We start from the raw sequence: 26,754 nt of genomic DNA on the forward strand, positions 1-26,754 counted from the left end.
ATTTGTTCACTTGGTTTAGAAGCGGTAGGGATCTTATTCAGGAGTTTATTAAATCTGGCATTAAAATCTTTTATTGGTTCCCTGTGCTCTATTCTCAGATTTGAGAGGTCATTTATTAAAGTAGCCAAAGACCTATCATCTCCATATTTTGTAAGAAACTGCTCTTGGCATGTGTTCCAACTGGTAATTGAACCAGAAGGTAAGGAAAAATACCAGGATCCTGCTGATCCTTGCAACGTATAAGGGAAAAGTCTCACAACAACATCTTCCTCTGATACTCCTTTCAGATTGACTGCTAACATGAAGTTATTGATGTGTTCCTCAGCTTGGGTCCCATTATCTGGATTAAACTTAGGCAACCATTTCTCAGGGACATCTGGCAAAGGATGCAATGGTGCAGGCATATTGACTGCACCAGGCCTGGTCCATGGGTCTGCCATTATGATAGCGACAGTGGTTGACACTACTGTCGGGATTCCAGATGTTTGGGGAGGTAATGAAGTCGAGGAGTAAGCAGGTTGGGATGCAGAGGGTCCTAATCCCTGATGAACAACAATATGTAATGGAGGAGTGGATGATTGACTTTGCAGATGGGGAGATGAAATGGAAGATGTGGAAGAAAGATCTCCACTATCAGATCCTTCAGTATTTTTCTTTGGCTTTTTCCTTTTGGGTAAAGGAAACTCAGTGGGTTCAATACTGAGTTTTTCGCTCTGAAGTCTGGTGAGAGGATGAGTGAGGTTGAACTGCGAAGTCGCACTGCTTTCTGATACCTCAGATTTCTGTGGTGAGATCGAGAAGCTCTGAAGTTTATGGATTAGAGACTGGACTTCAGGAGACTCAAGACTTAGCTGTTCTGGGATATGATGGGATTGAGCAGTGGTAGTTGATTCCTCTTCTTCTTGATTATGGGCTGGCGAACCAGCATGCAATTGAGAAGAACGAGGAGATTTGGAGGGAGAATTACTCTTAGAATGACTTGCCGATTTGGGTCTGCTTGCCATTCACAGTCAAGGCCCTCCTTCTAGCGCCAAAAATGTTGATGCCCCGAAAATCGTTGCAACAACATTGGGGAAACCACCCGGTCCGGACCTTAGTGCAGCTCCTTTTCCGTTTGGAATAGTGGCTCCGACTGGGGATAATGGGACCAGTTTCCCAAGAATTATAAGTAAACGGGATGGATGAGTGACTTATGATATAGGATGGTAATAAGCGAACAACTAAACTATAGGCGAAATATACTAACTATAATCTAATCCCGGGACTTATCAATTTGTAAAGCGTAGCGTTTGATAATCTGTGCTTTAAGGCAGGCATATAGATGACTCTAACGTTAAAGCATAGATGTTTAAAACATTTAAAATTGCTCTGCATAATTAGTTATGCAGAGCGATAATAGTGAATTACTACACTTAGTCATTCATATCATTGCTACATGCATGATTAACAGAGATAACAAATCACAAAACATTCAATAGTGAAACGAAATGAAGATTTGATGTTATAGCGCATAAATGTATTCAACAATAGTAAAAATAATAACACAACAATTCATATAGGAGGAAAGAACACATATGTAGATAAAAGTACCATGTAAGCTGCTTGATCAATCCAGTATATCAATCGCTATGTCGCAGTCCTTCCTTCAAACCAGAAAGCATTCCAAACAAGAGACAATCGTGCGCAATTGCATAAAACAGCCTTCTAATTAAAATTAAGAACCATCGGTCGAGTTTCACAAAAGAATATAGACTTAAGCACAGTAGTGCAAACTTCAGCCTTTAAGTCTATTACAAAATTTTACGACCCTTTCCAAAACAATGAAAGGGTCTATAAATACTATGCTAATCTAAATATCTAAAAAAACTGAAAAGCTATTAAATTGGCATCAATAAATATTTCTTCCATCTTCCTTGGCGATCTGGCAGTCGGCGGCAATGCTTCACTCGGTGGCCTCTTTGCCTTTAAACCTTAGCTGACATATCGCCAGCATTGGCTCTACTTCTGGTGGAGTGTTGAGACGCGAAGTGAGCTGGGCATCATATGTGGCATCCTGAATGTCGGGGATCAGGCATCCGAGGGCATCTGTTAAACACTTGAGAGCAGACCTTTGAGTGTGTGGCTTGATTAGAAAGAGCCAATATGCTTCAGAGGTTAAAGTATTTACTCCGGTAATTAACTTCCTCTGTTCCTCCAAGTCATGATAACTTGTTTGTTCAATCATGTTTGCTGTTGTTATGCTTCCAGGTGTGCACTGGGAGATCATGTTTGCCAAATAGAGTGTGTCGTTGACTAGATCGATCATATTGCTGGCAATCATTTTACACCTTGAAGCCGCCCTTTCTGCTTTCATTACCTGAGTGTTCCATTCCATGAAGAGTATGTCCTTGTACGTTTCATACATTCGGGGCAAATTTGCCGCTTTACCCTCTTCAGAATCTTGCCACTCAAGATATTCAGATATGGTTTCTTCGGCCTGATCTAGCTCATTTCTGGCTTTCTCTATCTACTGACATACTGCTGTAGATGTTTCGCATAATGGCTCAACCTTAGTAAGTTGTCGGCATAGAAGTCTGATCTGAGATAGTAATGCGCCATTTATTTGAGCTGCCTCTGCTCTAAAATCTTTCACATTCTGGGTGCCCTTGATATCTTCGAGCTGTGCTGATAGTTGAGCTATTCGCTCATCTTTTGATTTCATCATCAGCTCATTTGACGTTTTCAACTGTGACAATGCCTCCGACAATTCTTTCTGCTTTTGAATTTCGCTCTGGTTTATCCTCTGTTTTCGGTTTGCAGTTGCTGGGCTAATAAATTGTTTTCTTGCTGTTGTGCCAGCAACTGCTCTTCTACCCGCGCTACCTTGTTTTTCGCCTCGGTTACCTCTGCCTGTAATGCATAAATCTCCTGGTCCTTAGTCTTCAATAGAAGACTTACCTCCGATGCCTTGTCGATAGTCGCTGCAGAATAAGCTCCCACAAATTGCAACAGCTTTAATAGATCATCGGAGGGTCCAATTCCTCCTTCCATACCACATTGCCCGTGAATGTTTGCTCAGGAAAGATAGAAGGTTGATCAAGCCTTCGTCTCTTCTTAGAGCGCTTAACAACGGCTCTATGCTTTGGGCTGTAGAAAACATCCAGGGGAGGAATTTCTTCCACCTGGAGAAAAATTTGATCGGAAGGGTCTTTAGTGATTATCTCGACATCCTTAGAAATGGGTGGGCCGCTAGTTCCTCCTAGAACCTGAGAAGAAGTGGTATCAGGCGCATCGCTTGTTTTAGAGGTGTCTGTGTCTTTAGAGCCTTCCTTACCACTGATAATGGAATCGAATTGGTTCCATTGTTTAATCAATTCAGGATCGATGGAGGTTTGTTTATGTTGCTCTGTGTGGGCTTTGCTCCGTTCTTTTTCTTGTTCTAACCTCTGCTTCTCTTCTAGTGCTTTTCGCTGCTGCTCCTCTTGCTCCCTTTTCTGCCTATCTGCCAATTCCTTTTTCTGCCTATCTGCCAGTTCTTTCTTTTGTTTCTCCTCTTTTTCCATCTTCCTCTGTTCCTCTATCTCCTTCTGCTTTCTTTGTTCTTGATCCTTGTGTGCCTTTTGCTGTCTTTCTACCTGCTCCTTTTTCTGCCTCTCTGCTTGCTCTTTTCTTTGCTTTTCTGCCTGCAGCTTCTTTTGCCTTTCCTCCTGTTGTTTATCTTGTTCTTTAGTTGTAACCGGAGGTTGGCGTGTCTGTTGCCGACCAGGCTCGCTTGAGGAAGACGCTGGGGTTGTGGATAATAAATCTAGAGGCAGAGTTTGCAACCTCTGCTCTCTAAGTTTATTAAACTCAGTTAACGTCTCATCATTGTATTTCATTCGAGCAAGCTCTTTGGCATGGCCGATTGTATCGGCGGCGACGAACATGTCATCAAACATATCCTCTTGATGATCAACTTTTGTTAATTTCGCCTGTTCTAGGGCAGTGTAGGCAGTTTGCTTTGGATCATAGAGTCTGCTTGGGATAGTGGCCAGGGATAAAGTTTGCATCTTTATTGCCTCTTTTTCTGCATGCTTGAGATTATGCAGAGTAAAAACCCCAATTCTAAAGGGAAAAGAGGGCCAACCTCTCTTCTTTTCTTCCTTGAGAGTTTGTGTGACACTCTCGGCCATAATCTGGTAGGAGATTTCTCGGGCTAACAGTTTGTCTGGGATATATAAAGGGAGAACATGCGGCCTGGCCTTGCTCCCAAAAACTCTGATATAGGTGAAATGCTCTTCCCCGAACCAACTTGCTACAGCTGGTAAGTCAAAAGAAGCTTCATAGGAAATTCTGGGGATGGGTTTGTCATAAATGGAATAGTAAATGGGCACCATGAAACCATTACAAATTTGATACAAATGGTCCTTGTAAGAGGACTTCCACAATTTCTGATGGTACAAATGAATGGGTGTTGGGTCTTGGGTGGTCCACCTCCAACCGAGGATAGGAAACTTAGAATTAAAGCACAAGGTATCCATAATGTAAGCAGTATAATAAAATGGTGGGATTTTCCTTTCGGTGACTATGGTTTTAGCTCTAAAGTCACGAACAGCTACGACCAACTTATCAGAAAGAATGGTGGCCCAATCCATGATTATACTATTAACAGCTGCTTCCATTTGGGGAACCATTTCAATATTGATATTAGCAGAGTCATGTAACCCCCATAGTCTACACATCATAATCCCCGCATAGCAATAGGGAGAAGCCAAAGAATCGACAGAGTACTTACCTGAACTTTCGTGCTTGTGTTTGGCCGCGTTCTGTCTCCAATCTCGGATGGGTTCAGATGGAACTTCATTTTCGGCTGCAAATTTCTCCATGAAGGCTCTGTTATAGATTAGCTCTGGTTCAGGCAAATGATACATTTGCCTCAGGTTATCAGGCTTGAACGACCCGAAAATCCTTCCATCCCTTGTGTGAAAAGTTCTATCAATGATTGGGATTTCCTCAATTGCCCAACGCACCACATCAGTGTAAGGGAGGACCTGCTCTCTGGCTGCTATCCTATGCAAAAAGGAGTCGGCCAAGTCTTTGAGGGTAGCGTCGGACTTCCTTTGTACATCCACAGTAGCTTTTGTCAGTGTCTTTTCCGGTTTCTCAGCCTCTAATAGATTATATGTGCCCTGCCATGAAGTCCTAGTCAGACCAGTGCACGTAGTGTCTGAAATTAGGCCTTTCTTCAGATTTGTGGCAGCTTGTCCTGCAACAGATGTAGCAGCGGAACCCGCAGTCCTCTTGGATTTCTTCCCCATCATGTTCAGGCTTTTCTCAACAGACGAACTCTACACAAATGCAAGAGAAATCGTAACAAGAAAAATAATGATGACAATCCATAACGGGAAAGATATATCACTTGAAGCGTGGCGAGATTAATTTTCAAAAGTGGCTGTGGATCTAATCACTGGGAAGACATTGCAGATGCATTGATGGTGATTTAGGGCCTGCTACCCATTAAATGACTATTACACCGTTATTCAGCTGAATGACCCCCTAAAGTGTGCAACAGATATTTTGGTGGTTAAACGCAAGTGTTCGTTAATCGAAGGGGCAAAGTTTTAAATACGCATGCATTACCTTATCCCTACATTTAACGGCATTTTGAAATTTGCGCTTTATCAACCGGATTTGAATATAAATTTAAGGCTTGAAGCGATAACTTTTTGAGAATGCCGATCACCGATGAACAATATCGCATCGCATCGGGGGTAAGATGCTACACTATCGTTAGGAAAAGGTCCTTGGCGAATGCCGATTGCGACATCGCATCGGACTAGCGCGTGGAAACAAAACAAAGTGCATATAAAGTTATTTGCCGACTTCCGATTGCGATATCGCAGCGCATCGGGGGTAAGACCTGAGCGCCTTATCAAAGTGCATGGGATTCTGCCGACGGCCGATAGCGATATCGCATCGGGTCGGGGTTTATAACTTAAAGCGTTTTTTCCACAAGAGGTAGCGCCGATAGCCGATCGCCGATAACGCGTCGCATCGGGGTGTGAGTTATGTGCCCTTATTAGGTGTGCATTGAATACCTCCGATCGCCGATAGTGATATCGCATCGGCGAAGACCAAAGTGCCATTTGAATGCGTTTCTCATGTTATTGCGATATGCGATCTTGCGATCGCTTTATCAAAATAACCAAAGATCGTTTTATTATTGGAACATTATTATTTAAAAAGGCTTAAATACATAAACTCATTTGATTATCATACATTTTTTGAACAAAAACATTAATGCCAATTAAATTTTAAAAGGGACCCATTCCATATGTTAATTTTTTGTAAATGAAAATGTTATGAAATGGGGGGTTGTTGTAGAGCACAACAGGTTGATGAAGCATCCAAAAATCCAAAACAAATAAAAACCGACAATTATGACGATTATGACAATGAAGAAGACAAGGATAATTTTCCCACATCAAATCACACCGATTCTGAAGAAGAAACCAATGAAGCACCAAAAGAAGAGATAACGATAGAAGAAAAGACTTTGTCCAGGTATGTTCAGAAAAATCATCCAGAAACCCAAATTTTAGGGGGAAAAGGGGCAGGCGTGTAGACAAGAAGAACCATTGCCAAAGCTTCAAGCTATTTAGCATTACTATCTTCCACTGAACCTCAAAATTTAAATGAAGCATGCACAGATGAATGTTGGGTCAAAGGCATGAATGAAGAACTTGAGCAAATTGAAAAGAATAATACTTGGGAATTAGTTCGTAGACCTCATGATAAGAATATCATAGGAACCAAATGGATATTCAAAAACAAGTTGAATGAAAATGGAGAAGTTATCAGAAACAATGCCAGACTCATTTGCAAAGGATATACTCAACAAGAAGGTATAGGTTTTGAAGAAACTTTTTCTCCTGTTGCTAGAATTGAAGCCATAAGAATATTTCTAGCTCTTTCTAGTTTTCAGAAATTCAAAGTATATCAAATGGATGTAAAATATTCCTTTCTTAAGGGAGACTTAGAAGAAGAAGTCTATATTGAACAACCAGAAGCATTCATTCTTGGAAATGATGCAAAACTTGTATGTAAACGCAGAAAGGCTCTCTATGGTCTAAAACAAGGTCCAAGGGCATGGCATTACCGTCTTGACAAATATCTCCACCAATAGGGTTTTTCAAAGGGATCAACAGATAGCAATCTATATACAAAGATTGACTCTGATAAATTGCTAATAATTATTGTTTATGTTAATGATATCATTTTTGGTAGCAATGAAGAATCCATGAGTCAGAAGTTTTCTTTAGTAATGCAGCAAGAATTTGAAATGTCCTTGCTTGGTGAGCTCACCTACTTTCTTGGTCTACAAGTTTAGCAAAATAAAGATGGTATTTTTCTCTCACAAACCAAATACCTCAAAAAGATCTTGAAAAAGTACGACATGGAAGATTCTAAACCAATATGTACCCCAATGGTAACAGGATGCAATCTCAGCTCAAATGATGAATCAACAACGATGCATCAACCAACTTACAGATCCATGATTGGTAGTTTTCTTTATCTAACAGGTACCCGACCAGACATCATGCATGTAGTGGGACTAGTTGGAAGATTCCAAGCAAATACAAAGGAATCACACCTTCAGGAAGTCAAAAGGATCTTCAAATATCTTCAAGGAGCACAAAACTTTGTTTTATGCTATCCTAGTGATACAGATCTTACACTTCATGCATATACAGATGCAGATTGGGTAGGAAGTGTTGATGACAGAAAACGCATTAGTGGTGGTGCATTTTATATGGGTTCCAGGTTAGTGTCTTGGTTCAGTAAGAAACAAAGTTCAATTGCATTATCTACAACTGAAGCAAAATATGTGGCTGTTGCATCTTGATGCACACAACTACTTTGGATGATGCAAACCTTGCAAGACATTCAGATCACATGTATTCCTCCCATCTCCATTCTATATGATAATACAAGTGCCATCAATATTTCAAAGAATCCAGTCATGCACTCCAAGACCAAGCACACACCCATTAAATATCATTTTCTATGTGAACAAGTGCTTGAACAAAAGGTCAAATTGGAGTATGTTCCCTCCAAAGTATAGGTTGTTGATATATTCACTAAACCACTGCCCAGAGTGACATTTGAATATCTCAGGAAAAAGTTTGGAGTAGTTGCTACATCATCATGTTGTTAAATCCTATCTTCTTCAAAGAAAGGTGGTTATACACGAGTTGCATGAAGCGTAGCCACGTATATACGCTACTTTCTATGGATACAATCACATATATGTTGGTTTGAGGAAAAGCAATGGGCCAGACTTAGGAGAAAGGGGTCTGATAGGTTTCAGTGAATTATTTGCTCTACTTGATGATGGTTATAGTCTGTTGATGACATGTTCACGGGGAGCATATGTTTCTAATAATTCATTGTTGGCATTATCTTAGAATATCTCAGTACATATTTTGTTTCAGGTGGAACAGGTTCAGGGGGAGAACATGGTTGCTAGTCGGGATGCTATTAACAGATGCTTATGGAGTAGATCATACATTGTTGCTGATCTTGTTTAGATATTTGGTCTCTACTATAAATATCATGTATATCATTCGATGTGAAAGACATATAAAATGACCCATGATGTAATAATTTGTCTCTGTTTGTTGTAGTCTTTTGATGAATCCCTGATGTAAATTGTACCCCACTATGCATGGGAAGGATGATGTAATAATTGATATATTTCTTTCATGTATGTCCCCACTTGGTTGGGAGAATGAGTCAAATTCGGTATATCCCCACTTGGTTGGGAGATGGATCCATGTATGAGCCATTGGTGATAGGAAGGTCATTTATGATGTATGTATAGAGTCATGTTCTTCTTTTAGAACATCTTTTTGCAGACCTTGCTTATGCTCAGGGGGAGCATGGTCTCGATCAGAGATCTCAATCATCACACTTCGGCATACCAGAGAATTCAACATGCACTTAGGGGGAGCCTGACCCTTTGCCCTTGATTTCAAAGGGGGAGAGTGACTTGGTGTGGTTGTTGCCATCAAGTACAAAGGGGGAGATTGTTGGCATTATGATGCATGTGTTGTACTTGATGGAAACCCACTTGTAGTAGAATGAATCACTTGTATATGGTAACTAGATGAATCTACAGAAGAGATATCAAATGCGACAGAATGCATGACAATAGTATTTATAGATATGATGAAATGCAGGGCAACTTCAAGGAATCAGTTCAGGAGACAACTCACTCAGATGACAGATCATAGTACAACAGGTTATCAACTTAGAGTTATAGATCAGACTTCACAGAATGAAGAAAGAGAGGTATACGCAGGTTCATCATTGTCCAAGCCATGTATACATGCGGGTTCATTGTATCCAAGTCACGTATACATACACATGCACTATCACAAAAAGAAAAGCGCGTATACCTTGGAAAACTAAGTTTTTTGTCTGAAGTTTTTGGTCCATGGTATTTTGATCCATGGTATTTGTCTAAGATATGGTCCGAGATATTGACCCCAAGTATTTGATCCAAGGTATTGGTCCTAAGTGGTTTTGGTCCATGGTATTGAGAAAGGCCTAAAACTATAAAAGGAGGAGAAGATCATTAGGCCAAGGTACTCACACATTGAATATCTGATGAAGAGTGAGATCTATTATGCAGGTTATTGGGTTATGGTGCATTGCTGGATTTGAACCAAGGAGGAACCTTAACGGTTGATGGAGGATTAGATCTAATGATGGATAGGGATATTAAGGCATAAAGTGAACTATCATTATGTGTTTTTGCTCATGAATATTCTAGATTTGAATACTGACGCACACATTATTCTCTAAATAACATGATCTGGGTATAACTGAAGTCTTGTATAGCTGCAGATTTATGAATTAATATTTGTAGATTTATACGTTGGTTGGCTTTGAGGAATGTGCGTATACACGTAGGTTTGGCACAAGAAAGTAGTGTATACCTTATAATATATGTTTTAGTTGATGTTGTTTGTTGTTGCAGTATTCTGGGTTTTGGCTTGGGTTCTGGTTACTGTATTTTGGTGACAAGATTATGAAAGATCAGATTGATGGGTTGATTGACTTGGTTGTGGTTGGTTCAATAGGAGATTGGTCGATGCAGATATACTTGATGATTAAATGATGTTTTTGATGGATCTAGTTTGAAAATTTATGAAACGTGGTCCCTGGAAGAAAGGAGAAGATTGTAGCCTTCCGTAGGCCGGCGCCTACGTACTAGTATACATAACAGCTAGTACAAGAGATAGGGGGTTGTAGCTCGCTTCTAGTAGAAGCTGGAGAATGAGAGAAGGTTGTAGCCTTCTGCAGGTAGAAACCTGCATATTGGTATAAGGTTGCACCAGTACAAAAATTGTATACATAATTTTCTTATTATTAAAAGAAGACAGAGATGATTGTAGCAGGTGGTTTTCACCCACATTGGGTTCCACCTTATATCTTGGTTTTTATGTGTGTTTCTTATGTGTGATGCTATATTTTTCTTTTACTGCATTGTTTAATTAATTGTTGATATACTGATTAAAGTTCACTACATGATAATTTGGGTAAATCAAAAGATCTCTACATATACGTTGGTTTCATTAAGTATAGTTGCGTATACATGCTAGTTCACTAAGCTGAAGTAGCGTATACAAATCAGTTTTGAAAATTAAATTATTGATCTGATAATATTGATTCACCCCCCCTCTTAGTATTATTTCCAACAAAATTCGAATACTATTTGGTCTCTTAGAGACCATAACGGTCAGGTGGCTTCAACATTTCCTTCTCTAACCTATTTGGGAACCCAACTTTTCAAAAATGTTTTTAAGGCACAAGATAAAGCCACCATTGTCAAGGTCATCCATACGACTCTCTATTTCCCTCTCTTTATTGATGATGAGGGAAACAAATTACTAATTTTTGAAGTCTTGAAAGATGAGTTAAAAAAATCTTCACATTTTTCAAAAAGATAAGAGCCCTAGGCTGGATGGTTGGGATGTGGAATTTTTTTTGGATTATTTTAAATTCTTGTGCCAAATTTATTGGTTGTTGTTAAAGAGTCCTAAAAGGATCATCATCTTTTCTCAATTTTCAATTTTATTTTGATTGATTTGACCCCAAAGGTTGAAGATCCCTCTTCCTTTGAGGATTTTAGGCCAATATCCCTGTGTAATTCCATATATAAAATCATACCAAAGGTGATTTCTCTCATATTGAAAGCTATTCTATTTGCATCCATATCTAAGGAGTAAATGTCTTCAAATTCATGAAGCCATTGGAGTGGCACAAGAAGGCATTCAGAGTCTAAAAACTATGAAGTTCAAAGGTGTAGTGATTAAAATGACCTCTCCAAAGCCTATGATCACGTTAGCTGGATCTAGTTCAGACTTATCCTCACTCATGTTGGTTTTTACCTAGATTTTATTAATTGGGCAATGAGTTGCATTCAAAATGTTTCTTTTGTTGTTTTGATTAATGGTGAAGCTACTCCATTCTTTCATTCTCATTATGGCCTTTGACAAGGTTTTCCATTGTCTCCCCTCCTCTTCTTATTAGTGGTGGAGGACTTAAGTCATTTATTAGCTGAAGCAAAATAGAGGGGGCGAGTTTCAACGCTGCTTTCTAACAAGATCTTTTGCAATATCACATTTATTATTTGTTTATGCTATTATTATATTTTGTAGTGGCTCTCCTCAAGAAGCAATTTTATTGAAGAATATACTCTCAGTATTTGAGAAAGCCATTGGCATGATTATAAACTTCTAAAAATATTCTGTTCTATCTGCCAATTTGGGATCTCAGGAACTACAAGAGATCTTAAATTTCCTTCCAATGCCTTCCACTTGTTTGGACATGGGCATAAAATATTTAGGCTTCCACTTAAAACTAAATTCTTATCAGCTCACTGATTAGTAATGGCTAGTTTGAAAAGTGGAGAAGAGTATTGAAGAATAGACAATCAGTATTTGAGAAAGCCACTGCCATGGTTATAAACATCTAAAAATATTCTATTCTTTCTACCAATTTGGGAGCTCGAGAACTACAAGAGATCTTAAACTTCCTTCCAATACCTTCTACTTGTTGGATGAGCATATAAAATATTTGGACTTCCACTTAACACTGAATACTTATTAGGTCACTGATTGGAAATAACTAGTTTGCAAAGTGGAGAAGTGTATAAGAATATGGTGTCATCAATAGTTCTCTAGGGTTGGGTGCCTTTTTCTAATTAAATATGTTCTCGAATCCATCTTGGTGTATTGGGAATCCTTAGGATGGATTCCTAAAGGTATTCTTGAACATATTGGATGCCTTTGTTTTAAATCCTTTTTTCTAGGAAGAAAGAGAGTTCTCCTTTCCATGCATGGGCTAGGGAAAGATTTCTCATCCTAAATCTTTGGGGCGTTAGGGTCTCAATAACATATTCAAGTTCTCACATTCCTTGGCAGAAAAATGTAGATGGTGTCTAATGAAAATGAAGTGTTTATAGTCCTCTGTGGTAATTTTTAAATACATTCATCCTCTCTTTGTGGAAGGTTAGGTCTATCAAGTGGAAAAACCAAAGGGGAATATCTTGATTACATGGAGGGATATAATAAATACTTTTGAGACCATTTGCAAGGGTTTGGATTGGGCAGTTGGTTCAAGTGCTCGAGTTTGTCTTGGTTAGGACCCATGGCCACGAAGTGGTGGAGAGAATCATCTTCCTCCTCCCTTAATTAACCTTATGAGGGATCAAGGGTATCTAGGCTGGATCATATCATTGACCCAAATACTACTACTATTTGGCTTTAGAGTTGGAAATATTGTGTGGATATGGACATTTCAGTAGCATTTTCTAGTGTGTAGAAACAATTCCGAGGGGACCTTCATCGTGGAAATATTAGAATCTCTGACAAAGATGATGAATTGGTGTGGTTGATGTCTCCTTCTAGAGTCTATTCTCCAAAGATAGGTTATGCATTCATTTCCACTGATCACAATCTTGTTGTCCCTCAATGGTGGTGGAAGTCTATTTCGAAGTATCATTTCCCATCCAAATCAAAACTCTTTATGTGGAGCATCTTGAATGTTGAATTTCCATTACGCTGGTGTATAGGATAGAATCTTGAAATATCGGATGCTACCAAAACAATAATCTCAACAAAGATACTTTGCACAGTGGAATATAAATAACAGTAAATCACACATGAACAAATATAGACAACGTTTTAAAAAATATTGTAGAAATATGTACAACAACCCAATCTTCGTTATATTAAACCAACTAAATAATACAACTATCTAGGGCTCCCACAAAGGATAATGACCCTCAATTATCCACAAGTACAAGAATAAGAGATATAATGACACTATCGTTGCTCTATTGCACAATCACAACCTCCATATCGTATCTCATCTTGTCAGTCCTTCACTTATGTTTGCTCTCTAACTACCCCTTAGTCCATCAAAGAACAACACATAGAGACTCCAGGAGGGCAGCCACCTATCACTGCTGCAAGTCACTTTTTCTTCAAAGAACATAGGTTGGTCCAATATGCTCTTCTAGGCTGTCCAATGCCTGAGATCTAATCTACCAATCTAGCAGTCCACTAGTGCATCAATGTAATGCACATTACGCTTCAATCTTCACCCGATCATGCAACAATAAATGCCATTTTTGTATGCTTCCCTAGGGCTACTTTGGACTCTTTCTTGTTTTCATCCACCAACCACTATGTTCCCAATAAATCCACTCTGAAATATTCTCCTAGGAGAGGCTTCTAACTACCAAGTCCAATCCTCCAATTGGCTCCCACGGGCTGCAACAAATCTATCCACACTAGGACCTATCCTCTAGCGTACAATTCAACATGAATACCATACCTTTGCACTACTTAAGGGTTGATGTCACTACTGTAGATCTGGTGCTCTGGTTATGGCTTGTTGACAAACTGCAACAACCCTCTTTCACTACTCCAAGACCCCTTCCTTGACTTCGACCTCCCTTTAAGCTAATATTCCCACACTCCTTTGTTTTATGGGCTATTTCTATCCCTATTTTATGTCTCACGACCTACCTGCTTCTAGGGAATTAGGTTTGTGGCCCTTCTTGTAAAAACAACAACCTTTCGTCCCCTTGTTTTGAAGAGAATAAGGCCTATAGCCCACTTGTAGGTGTTGTTGAGGTATGCGACCTACTTCTAGGAGGAAGATCCCACCTCAAACTATCCCAAAACACCAAAAAAAATTCCCTTAATAGTTTCAGAAACATCCTGTAGTACTTTGGCCCTATAAGAGACAAACAAACCCACACAAATAGTTCCTAGCAAGTTTGATCTACCTTCCTCTCTAACTTGGCTGCCTTAAAGATATATCTTCTATGAATGGATGCACTTGGATGTGTTAGAATGAACTCCATAACCTTCTATTTATACATAAAATAAGGGCTCAAAAAATTACTTGAAGAGACATGTCTTTTGGACAAGTTCACCTCAAGCCTACAAGACTTAACCATCCAAAAGCCCACTATTATCTTCAAAATTTCATATTTCATCATAGACAACTCAGAATTTGATGATTATTGTTGCTTTGGATTCTCCTCAACACTATCTTTAATATCCTTCCATCACATGTCCAAAATGCTCCATGGTTTTTTCCCAAACATCGATGGGTTCAAAACCCCAACCTTTGGTTCCAATCCCACAAATTACTTTTGTGGTTCTCCAACCTCCGAACCTTGAACCCTGGGGCTTGGAGTACCTCCCAAGCTTCTAAAAAATAAGCACTCCCTTTTAGCAAGGGAGGTACTTCCAAGACTAGGAAGTAACTCATCATCATCATTAGTACTCTCAACACTCACCCAACTTCTAGCACTTACAACTACAACAATCCCTATAGCGTGAACTCTGCCTCTCTCGGAAGTGACGTTGTCATTGGAAGCTTCTTGCTTATTCTTCTATTCTTGTATTTCTTTCCAATCTCTCCATGATTCCTTCTTGGAAGATGTAGAATAACCCTTTTTCCCCACTGACCATGCACTCTTCTTGGGCTATAAAGTCTCCCTTTAAACCTGCAAACTCCATCTAGAAATTGACTCCCCTTGAGTCTCTGGAACTTGGATCTTCTTCTCTAGAACTTGTACCTACACCTCTAAGGCCAACACATACACTTGCTTCTCTAGAACCTATACCTCGTCCTCCTCCTTCTTCTTCCCATGATCCATAGGCATGTCCGTCAGTCTGTATAGACCATGCCCTCTAACTCTAAGCACAATACCTGTAGAGCTAGAGTCTTTGGGCCTGAGTCTTGCCTTCCCATCTTGGAACAAGACCTCAAATCCCTTCTTATAGATCATTGAGATATATATCATTCTATATTTGAGTCCTGGTAAAAATAGTGCATTCTGGACCTTTGTCATCTATCCTATCTCCATCCATAATGACACAACTCCCGATCCTCAGATTTCCTTCTGACTCTTGTTACCCAATACCATGTGCAACTTTGAGTCCCATCCATTTAGAGTCTTGAAAACCTCCTATGACCCTACCATATCTTTCAACATACCACTGTCCATGTACCATCCAACCTCATCAATGGTACTCTATAAGAAATGAGAGATCATAACAATTTCCTCCTCCACCAACCTCCTGGTGATAACATCTATCTTAGCAAAAGTGGAAACATTGGTGACCTGCTTCCCTTTCTTTTTCTCATCATCTCCCATCTTCTTCTTCATTAGACATCTCAATGAAAATGACCCGACTCCCCCCAATTGAAACACTTGAATTTAATCAAGTCCTTCTGTTACTTACCCTTCATTTGTGCTGCAAGTGCCACACCATCATCTGAAGCCCTCTTCTTCGGATGAAGATCCTTGTCTCGCAACTCTTCTGGAATGAAGTTGTCCCACAATTTATTCTACTGTGGAAAATTTTCCTTGGCAGTGATCCCCTTGATTAATAGTTTCCACTCTGGAGTAAAATATTTCAAGGAAATCCTCAACATATTAGTCTCTAAAATAGTCACACCAATGGTAGTAAGCTCATCTTTGACCTGAGACAATCTCATCAGATACGAAGTCACTAACTCCCCTTGTATCATCTTGGTGGAATTCAACTTATTCTCCAATAACAGTACTCGTTTCTCATTTTTATTCTGAAACAATTTCTAAAAAGCCATCCACATCTCATGTGTAGTGTTCTTCACAGAAAAATGAGGTATTAGGGGATCCTTCACACCATCAGTATGATCAATCTCACTAAAGTATCCAATTCTTTATACACTTCCATCTCCTTAGGTTCGTTTGGCTTCTCAATTTATTTCTTGGTGAAGTCCCAGATCCTATTGACTTGTAATACCAACTTGATGATTTCCTTCCAAGGATTATAGTTGGACAACCCTTCCAACCTATTCTCATATTAGAGACTAGCCTGCAACTTTGACATTGTAGTGAGCCCTTCACCTACAATGTGACCAACTCCCTCTTAATTTGTACTTCGTTGTGCATTCTTTGATTCACTGTCTTCCAAAGTAGCTCTGACACCCTCTAATACCATGTTGAATTTCCATGACCCTGGTGTATATGATAGAATCTTAAAATCTTTGACCCTACCAAACCAAGAATCTCAACAAAGCTACTTTTCACAATGGAATATAAATAGCAGTAAATCACACATGCACGAGTATAGAAATTTTCTTAAAAAATATTGTAGAAATATGTTCAACAAGCCAATCTTCATTATATTAAACAAACTACATAATACAATTGTCTAGGACTCCCATACAAAGTATAATGGCCCTCAATTATCCACAAGTACAAGAATACAAGATACAATGAAAACCTCATTTCTCTAATGCACAATCACAACCCCTTAGTCCATCAAAGAACAACACATAGAGACTTCAGGAGGTCTTCCACCTATCACTGCTACAAGTCACTTCTACTTTAATGAACATGGGTTGATCTAATCTGCTCTTCTAGGCTGGCCAACACCTAAGCTCCAATATACCAATCTAGCAGTCCACTAGTCCATCAATGTACTTCACATTAGTCTTCAATCTTCACCCAATCACGCAACGGCCAATTTCCTTCTTGTATGCTGCTTTAGGGCTACTTTGGAAAAATTATTGTTTCCCTCCACCAACCACTAAGTTCCCAATAAATTCACTATCAAACCTGCTCCTAAGAGGGGCTTGTAACCACCAAGTCTAGTCCTCCAATTGGCTCCCATAGGCTGCAAGAAATATGTCCACACTAGGACTTATCCTCTAGCACCCAATTCAACACGAATACCATACCTCGACACTCCTTAGGGGTTGATGTCATTTCTATAGGTCTGGTGCTCTGGTTAAGGCTTGTTGAAAAACTATAACAACACTCTTTCACTACTCCAAGACCCCTTCCTTGACTATGGCCTCCCTCTAAACTAATCTTCCCACACTCCTTTGTTATCTGGGCTATTTCCAACCCTCTTATGCCTCATGACCTACCTGCTTCAAGGGAATTAGGCCTGCGACCCTTCCTATAACTACAACATCCTTTCGTCCCCTGTTCTAAAGAGAATAAGGCCCGTGGCCCACTTGTAGGTGTTGCTAAGGAATGAGACCACAAATTGTAGATCCCACCTCAAATTGTCCCAAAACATCAACAAAACTAGCCTTAACAGTTGCGAAAACCTCCTATATTACTTCATCCCTATAAGAGACAAACATACCCACATAAGTAGTCCCAAACAAGTTCAATTTACCTTCTTCTCTAACTCGATTGCCTCAGAGATATATATTCTATGAACATATTCACTTGGATGTGTTAGAATGAACTCCATCACCTTTTGTTTATACACAAAAGAAGGTCTCAACGAATTTCTTGAAGAGACATGTCTTTTGGACAATTTCACCTCAACCCTAGATGACTTGACTATCCAAAAGCCCACCATTATCTTCAAAACTTCATATCTCATCATAGACAACTCAGAATTAGACGATTCTTGTTACATTGGATTCTCCTTAAAGTACTCTATCATCTCCATCCATCACATGTCCAATGCTCCATATTTTTGGCCCAAACATCGATGTATGGAAAACCACAACCTTGGGTTCAAAGCCCACAAATTACTTTTGTGGCACTCCAACCTCAAAAACCTAAACCCTAGGGCTTGGATTACCTCCCAAGCTACTCAAAAATTAACATTGAATGGGTCTGTTTTGACATGGATTGTTCTGTAAACATTTCTCACAGGGCCTTGGTTGGTGTTCTCTTTGCAAAGAAGTTGATGAATCGATCACCCATTTATTTATTGAATTCCATTTTCATAAGTTTATTTGGTCCTTATGTAGATCTGTGGAGGGTTATATTGGTGCCTATGTTAGTTTATCTGTGCAAAAATTATAGCAACAATGGTTGCGTTTCCATTCTTCTCGTAATTTTAAAGTGTATTCTTTGATCGTCTGTTGGGGAATTTGGGTATCCTAGAGTCACTCCATTTTTCAAAATAAAGTTCCATCCCCATAATTTTTTGCAGTGGAATATATGACTATTCTTTTCCATTTTCCTCAAGACAAGGATGTGCGCAATGTTTGAATTATTATGTGTGAAAGTCCATATCGATATTTTCCATGGGCTTACATTCATGGGGCCTTTGATGCCTTCGGTATTTGATGTGGTGGTGGCTTCATCTTACACATCTCATGTTCACACTCCTTCCATGTTTCCATGGGATTTGGGCAAGGATAAAGCAACTTTTCAAAACTATTGTCATGTAGATATCTTCTTTCTTTTTCTGAGGAATAGGAGTTACATATCTATAGTTATGTGGTGATTCATTTCTATTGGTGAAATATATTAACAAAGTATAGGCTTTTAAAAATATATTACTTTCTCCTATTTTTTATCACATTTTTATGATAAATACTTTGTAACTATTTCCCATGTCAGCACATATTCAGGGAACAGAACTTGGAAGCTGACATACTATCCAAATCAACATTAATATTGGATCCAAGGATTTGGCAGATTGTCGAAGCTCATGATGGTTCCTCTTTCTCATAATATTATCACTTTATGTTGTAGCTTATTCCTCCTCATTCGGGGGGATCAACATAATTATTTATTAACAAAAACAATTTTATACTTTTGATCTTATTTCAATGCTCTTTCTTGCATTCTAGTTGACTATATGTGTATATATTTATGTTATCTTAACTCTAGATTGATGCTTACATGGATTCTCCTGTGACTCTATGGATAATACTCTCTATGAATTTTATTGTATCTCGTGACTGTGGTTTTTTAGACTTTCTAGACTATTTTTGGATCAATACTTGCATACACACTGAGTGTGTCTACATAATGTAATTTTTATTATCCTTTAATAAAAATTAAGGTTTTTTCCACATGAAAATATTTTAAAATTTATATTTATATGAATTATAATTTAAATATTAATGTTGGTTAAATGGTTCTTTGTGATTTCTGACCCAAAAGCCTAGGTGTTGATCCTTTCGCAATGGCCTCTTTGGAGGGGGTTGGACCCCCTCCTCCTCCTCCACCTCATATTACAAGCTAGATGTATTCAAATCTTTGATAGTTGAAATAACAAATCAGCCTTGGTCTAAAGAGGCTCAATCCAAATTTGTGAAGCGTACCAAGACAATTCCTTCTGTGGCCCTCCCTAATGGAGCAATCAAAACCATAGTTGCCTTCTCCCACTATGCCTCAGTTAGAAAATTCATGGGGATGTGGCCCTCATCCCGATCTATGGAATCCTAGCTCGAGCAGTTTTGGAAGCTAAAAGTGAAAGGAGGGATTCATTTTCATGCTTGTGGTAATGGATTTTTCACTTTTCTCTTTTAATTTAAGGAAGGTCGAGATCTAATTTTTAGGAATGGGCCATACTTCTTTAGATCTAGGGGTATATATCTAAGTCAATGGTACCTAGATTTTAAACCAAATGAACATATCACTACTACCATCCCAGTCTGGGTAAAATTCCCCCATCTCCCCTTGTCTCTCTCGAGCCATTATTGCCTAAGGAAAATTGGGAATGGGGTTTGAAAATATTTGGATCGAGCAGAGCCGAAGGGTTATTAGTTTTCTTGTGCCAGTATTTGTGTAGAAGTAGATATGGAAAAATGATTTCCTTTTGAAACTAACTTAACCCTAGGACATTGGACCCACTTCCAAACCCTCGATTATGACTAGATCCCCTTCAAGTGTCGATTCTGTTGAAAAATGTGTAACTAGGTTTAGTATTCATTAGTATGAAATGTATTCTTGTAAATGTAAAATGAAAAAGAAATTATTATTATTATTGAAGCATGGGTTTCATGCTCAAGTTCCTTTATTTTATAGGTCAAGCACCCATTGAGTGCATCTAGGGTTTGTATTAGGTATAATATTCATCGTCATATATGGAGGAACCTATGGGCACATTTCAAATTTCAAAGAAAAAATTATTTTGTCTTGAAAATGTCAAGATACCTCCAAGATAAAGTCGGCCTAATGAGCTATCAAGTCAACCTACATGAAGAGCCACATCCACCCTTGAGGAAACCTATATATAAGAGGAACTCATCCTCCATTTGACTCACTCACTCTCATCTCTTATGCGAAGAATACAAAAGAAAAGGAAGTTGAAGAAGGAAGTACGAAGGAGAGAAAGTTGAAGAAGTTGAAGTGCTTGGGTCTTTCTCTATTCTTCTGAAAGTGCGTAGTTAGGGTTTCTGCATTGGGATATTCTAAGGTTTGAATTTGGAAGTAAGAGAGAAGGGAAGGAAATCGAAGGTCTCTTAGGGCATCTTACTAGCCCTAGGACTCACGTCAAGGCAAATGAAGTCAAGAGGAAGGTTGTTAGAGTGAGATCGAAGTCTCATAGAGAAGCATCAACGGTTGTAGTAGTTGTTGAGGAGCATAATTTTGGATCTACTACGAGGTAGAAGATATTATAGCAGGTAGCCATGGAACACTTAATATTGGAGGGTATTTTTTTGAGTCTAGGTCATGGTATTCATCAATTGAAAGATCTGAAAGATAAGAAGAGATTTTCAGGTTTTTCCCTCTAGAGGAGGGGTTTTGGTCCTGGCTTGCAGCCTATATACTATGTCATTGTTCTTACTGTTTTGGTAGCTTTTGACGTATTGCACATTGGAATAATAACAAACAAATATAATAAGGAAATGGTAATGAAAAAAATTATCAAGTTAATAGAATTAACATATTCATTGACCTATTGAATTATCAACATGGTATCAGAGCTTTGGTTCTCTAAGGGCATCATGAAGATCTCCTCTACAATGAAGAATTTCATCAAGAAGATTGCAAGTCATCTCAAGAAAGGTATCAAGGAAGCATGGACTCTGTTATTTTATTCAAAGAAGGCATGAATAAATGAAAGGGATGAAGGCCTCTTTTCGACTCTCTCTAGTACATTCCAAGACGAAAACATATGGGTAATGATAGTGGTGCATTAAGGAACATGATTGGTCACTCCAACCAATTGAAGACCTCATCAAAATTATATTATGCTTACTTTGTGGAACATGGAGATAACAAAATCTATCCAGTGAAGGGCATTGGATCAACTTCCATAAAACGCAAGGATGGAAGCAACATCCACGTCAACAACATTCTATTTTTCTAGGTTTGAACAAAAAATTACTTTCTATTTCAAGTTTAGAAGATAAAGTAGGTAGAGTAGACTTGATTGATGGCAAGGTGGTTGTTTGGGGAAAGGGCTCAAGCATAGATCAAGCTAAATTTATTGGTATCCAAGGAGGAAGGATTTACATATTAATATCTCATATAAACCAAGTTGTAGTTCACACTAAGATTAGTCCATGTGAACTTTGGAATCGAAGGTTTGGTTATCTACATTTCAAAATTCTTCCAACTTTAAATTCCATAGTAAATGGAAACTGAAATCTAAAGGAAGATCATGAAGGTGTCTGTAAGGAATGTGCATTGGGTAAGAATACCAAGAGAACATTTGGAAGCAGTGCTTCACAGTCAAAAGAAATCTTGTATCTTATCCACTTTGATGTATGTGGCCCTATGACTCCAAGATCACTTGGAGGCCATCTATACTATGTCACATTCATATATGGTCATTCAGGAAAGACCTATGTTTAACTAATGAAAACCAAGGATGAAATATTTATAAAATTTCAGGAATTCAAAGCTGAAGTGTAGAACCTTACAGAGAGAAAAATCAAGATCCTAAGATCCGATAATGGAGGAGAATATACATCGAAAGAGATTATGGCATTCTGTAAGGAGTCTGGGATTAATAGGGAGCTGATAGTTCCATGCAATCCCAAACAAAATGGAGTCACATAAAGAAAGAATAGATGCACTGAAGAAAGTGTAAAATCAATTATACACGATCAAGATCTACCTAATTTTTTATGGGGAGAGGCAACCAAGACAATGGTCTACATTCAAATGTAAATGTCCTCACAGATCTCTAGACAAAAAACCTCCAGAAGAAGTGTTCACTAGGAAGATGCCATCTATAGAATCTTTGGGTGCCTTTTGTATGTTCATATACCAAAGGACAAAAGAAAGAAGCTAGATCCTCCCGGTATAGAGGGGACTTTTGTTGGGTAGAGTAACTCATCAAAGGCCTATAAAATCTATATGAGAGATGGAAATCACATTGAATTTAGTCATGATGTCATATTTGATGAGAGTATATCATTCAATAAATCAAAAGAAATTTCTATAGATTTGGATGATGAAGAACTTTTGATATTTGAGGAAGAAGTTGACAAGGGAGGAGAAGGATAACACCATGAATAAGAAGGGCCAAGTGAACCTGTTAAAGCCGTGGTCATTCCTAAAACAAGGAAAAGACCTAATTGGTTGAAATCTACACTACGTTTTAGGTCCCTATAATACTAGTGTATGGGCTTATTATTATTGTCATTGTAGCCCCTTATTGTTATTGTTATGCCCATGTTGTCCCCATATTGTTATTATTGTGCCCCATAGAAGCCCACTATTGTTATTGTTGTGCCCTTACATTATTGTTGTTATGTCAACTCTGATTATATTATGACCCCTTAGACTCCGATAAATAGAAAGGAGGTCTTCTCATTTGTATCATCCAATAATTGTTCATTTGTGTAATGTAAAGGAGGTTGCCCCCTCAAAGAGGCTGATTTTGAAGGCGTTGATCTATCTTTTCTTCTATTTTGTGAGCTAGTTGCATAACATTTGGTATCAGATCTTTGGATTCTAGGGTTTTGCTACTTCAAACAGGTCATTGTGTAATTTTCGCTATAATTATTTTTCTACAATGTTACAGAAGCTGAAATTAAAATGCATTTGAGACAGACTCTTGATGAACCTCGGGTACAAATTTCAGATTTTTTCTTGCTATATTTTTGGAGATATGATCCAAGGTATTTAGGGTGTTTGTAGGCTCCTTAATTATATCTCAAATAGGTCCAAAGGTCGAAAAATTGGCACATGGCACTTCATACAAGTTCGCTATACTGATCCAGTCTATAATTATGCCATCGTGAGAGATTTGGAATAACTCTTTCTTGAAGAAACCAATCTTGATCAGACTTGCAGGGTTGGAACGAGGACTTATAGGGCTACCTCAGGATGAAATTTCATACCTTAGATATTCAAAATTACAGAGATACAACAGATTCAATATCGAGCTCCTACAAAGCGAAAAAATGTGTGTAGTCTTTTTTAAAATTTTGCATAAGTTTGGTTTGAAAAATTAGTTTGAAGGAATTCAAAGGGCATAGTGAAGCATAATTATCATTAATTGATGCCCCAAATAAAGAAAATGGAAACAATGAGTAAGAAACCTGAAAGCTCTAGCATGACTCATGAATAAGAGGAATAAATGCAACATGATATATCAAAATTGTGAGACCAAGTGCAACAAATTTCACTCTCACAAAAAGTAAAGAAAACTAAGATGGATAGTTTAAAGAAAGGCATGGAAGCTAGGATGTATGGCGTGGAAGCTAAGATGGATGTTGTGGAAGCTAAGATGGATGGTTTAGAAGTAAACATTGAAGATTTGAAGAAAGACATGGAAGGTTTGAAAGGAGGTTTGACAAGGTTGCTATAAGAAATAATTCCTAATAGAGAAAAGGTAGTAGAGGAAACTCATATTGAGAACAAAAGAAATGTTAGTCATGATTTTATAGACTCTAAATTTGGATTGAAGATCCACCATGTTCCAAAGATCAATATGAGGAAGTTTGATGGAAAGGATCCCGTAACATGGATACTATAGATGGAGCAATATTTTGATCTCCATAATGTGCAAAACACAGAAAAGGTACGCATTGCGACTTTATATTTGGAACCAAATCAATTTGTATGGTATCAATGGATTTTATCTCATAAAAAGATTGTCACTTGGGCAATTTTTACGGAATAAATGATAGGATATTATGAGGAGACAAAAATCAACACCTTTTTTAGCCAATTGGTAAATCTCAAACAAAAGGGTTCAATGGTAGAGCACATTGAGGACTTCCAAAAATTGAATATAAGGGTAAAAGATATTGCAGAGGAGCATAAGATTGATGTGTTCATAGGGACTTTAAAGGATATAATTTAACATGAGGTTCGCCTTTGGGAATCTTATTCATTGGAGAAGGCATTCAGGTTGGCAAGAAAAATTGAAAGCAAAATTATGGCAACGAGGAAGCCTACCAATCACAACTATAGAAACGGAAGCATTGTTTCCTCTAGCCTTCCACAACCTACAAGGTTGACACCACAACAATTGGAAGAAAAAAGAGCAAAAGGGATTTTTTACAGTTGTGATAGAAAATACACTAAAGATCATAAGTGTGCTGAGAAGGAATTATTTTACATAGATTGTGAAGAGGAAGAAGAAAAGGAACAAGAAACATCAAAAGAAGAGGATACACACCAGGAACAAAACCTAGATAAAGAAGAAATTAATCTGAACATATCTTGTAATGAATTGGCTAGAATTACCACTCCTCAAACTATCAAGAAGAAAAAGGTAATAGTGTTGATTGATTCAGGCAGTACCCATAATTTTATTCATTGTAAGATAGCGAAGGAACTGAATTTCTTCCTATATCCAGCACCAAAGTGTCAAGTGATGGTTGCAAATGGAGGAGCCATAAATTTCTCTAGAAAGTGTCATAATATCAAGCTATCCATGGGAGAATATGTGTTGAATATTCTAATGCTTTCCAATCCAATTCGTGGTGCTAATGTTGTACTAGGAGTCCAATGGCTACAATCTTTGGGTACGATAGATTTTAATTTTCAAGAACTTTTCTTGATTTTTTTTTAGAAGGAAAGGAATTTGAATTAAGGAGTATCGTAAGGAAACTGGGAAAGATAATCAAATCTAACGGCATGACCAAGCTTCTAAATAAAGAACAATGTGGTGTAATTTCACAATTATGTTTGCTAGAGGTTCCCACATTGAAATCATCTATTTATCCAGATCTCCAAAAAGTCTTGGACAATCATTCCAAGGTATTTGAGACTATGAAAATCCTACCATCTATTCATGATCATGATCATGCTATTCATTTGATTCCAGGAAGTGTTCTTCAAAATATCAGGTCTTATAGATATCCCTGTGCCCAAAAGAGTGAAATTGAACGTATGGTTGCAGAAATGCTAAAGGTTGGTATAATTCAACCTAGTCAAATTTATTTCACTTCCGGTAGTATTGGTGGACATGAAGGATGGATCATGGCACATGTGTCTAGATTATAGGGATCTCAACAAGCTCACTATTAAAGATAAATTTCCCATTCGTATCATTGATGAATTATTGGATGAATAGCATGGAGAAATTTACTTCACCAAGTTGGACCTTCATTCAGGATATCATCAAATCATAATGAAGACTAAAGACATTCCAAAATCATCATTTAGAATTCATGAGGGTCATTAGGAATTTTTGGTTATGCCTTTTGGCCTTACCAATGCACCTTCTACATTTCAAGGTTTGATGCATTTCATTTTCAAACCCTTCCTTAGAAAAATTGTGTTAGTATTGTTTGATGATATACTAATCTACAAAAAGTCTTGGAAGGATCATGTTCAACACGTTGATAGAGTGCTCAAACTATTGGAGGAGAAACAATTATATGCAAAAGCCTCCAAATGTTTCTTTCGAGTACAAGAGGTGGAATATTTGGGTCATATTGTCTCTCATGAAGGTGTTAAGGTAGACCCTAGAAAAATTAAATCCATTAAGGAATAGAAAATCCCCACATACATAAAGCATCTGCGAGGATTTCTCAGGTTGATAGGGTATTATCGCAAGTTTGTTAAGAATTATGGGAGAATAGAAGCACCTCTAACAACATTACTGAAGAAAGATGCATTTTCTTGGACTGCAGAAGCAACGAAATCCTTTGAACATATGAAAGAGGTAATGTACCAAGCACTAGTCTTAGCTACGCTAGACTTCACAAAAACCTTTATTGTGGAATGTGATGCTTCGGGAAATAGAATTGGTGTTGTTTTAATGCAAGACGAAATACCCATTGCTTTTGAAAGTCGTCCAATCAAAGGAAAGTATTTACACAAAGGTATTTATGAGAAGGAAACGTTAGAAATAATACACGCACTTAAGAAATGGACACCTTACCTAATGGAAATACACTTCAATGTAAAAACAAATCATGAAAGTCTTACATACTTTTTAAAACAAAGATTTTCTTCAGAAGAGTAGCAAACATGGGTGAAAAATATGTTGGATTATGACTTTGAAATCATCTACGAAAAAGGGAAGCAAA

The sequence above is a fragment of the Pinus tabuliformis genome, chromosome Q, assembly GCF_031772625.1.
Source record: "Pinus tabuliformis cultivar Carrire ecotype Pingquan chromosome Q, CPIR1, whole genome shotgun sequence".
NCBI classification, from domain to species: Eukaryota; Viridiplantae; Streptophyta; class Pinopsida; order Pinales; family Pinaceae; genus Pinus; species Pinus tabuliformis.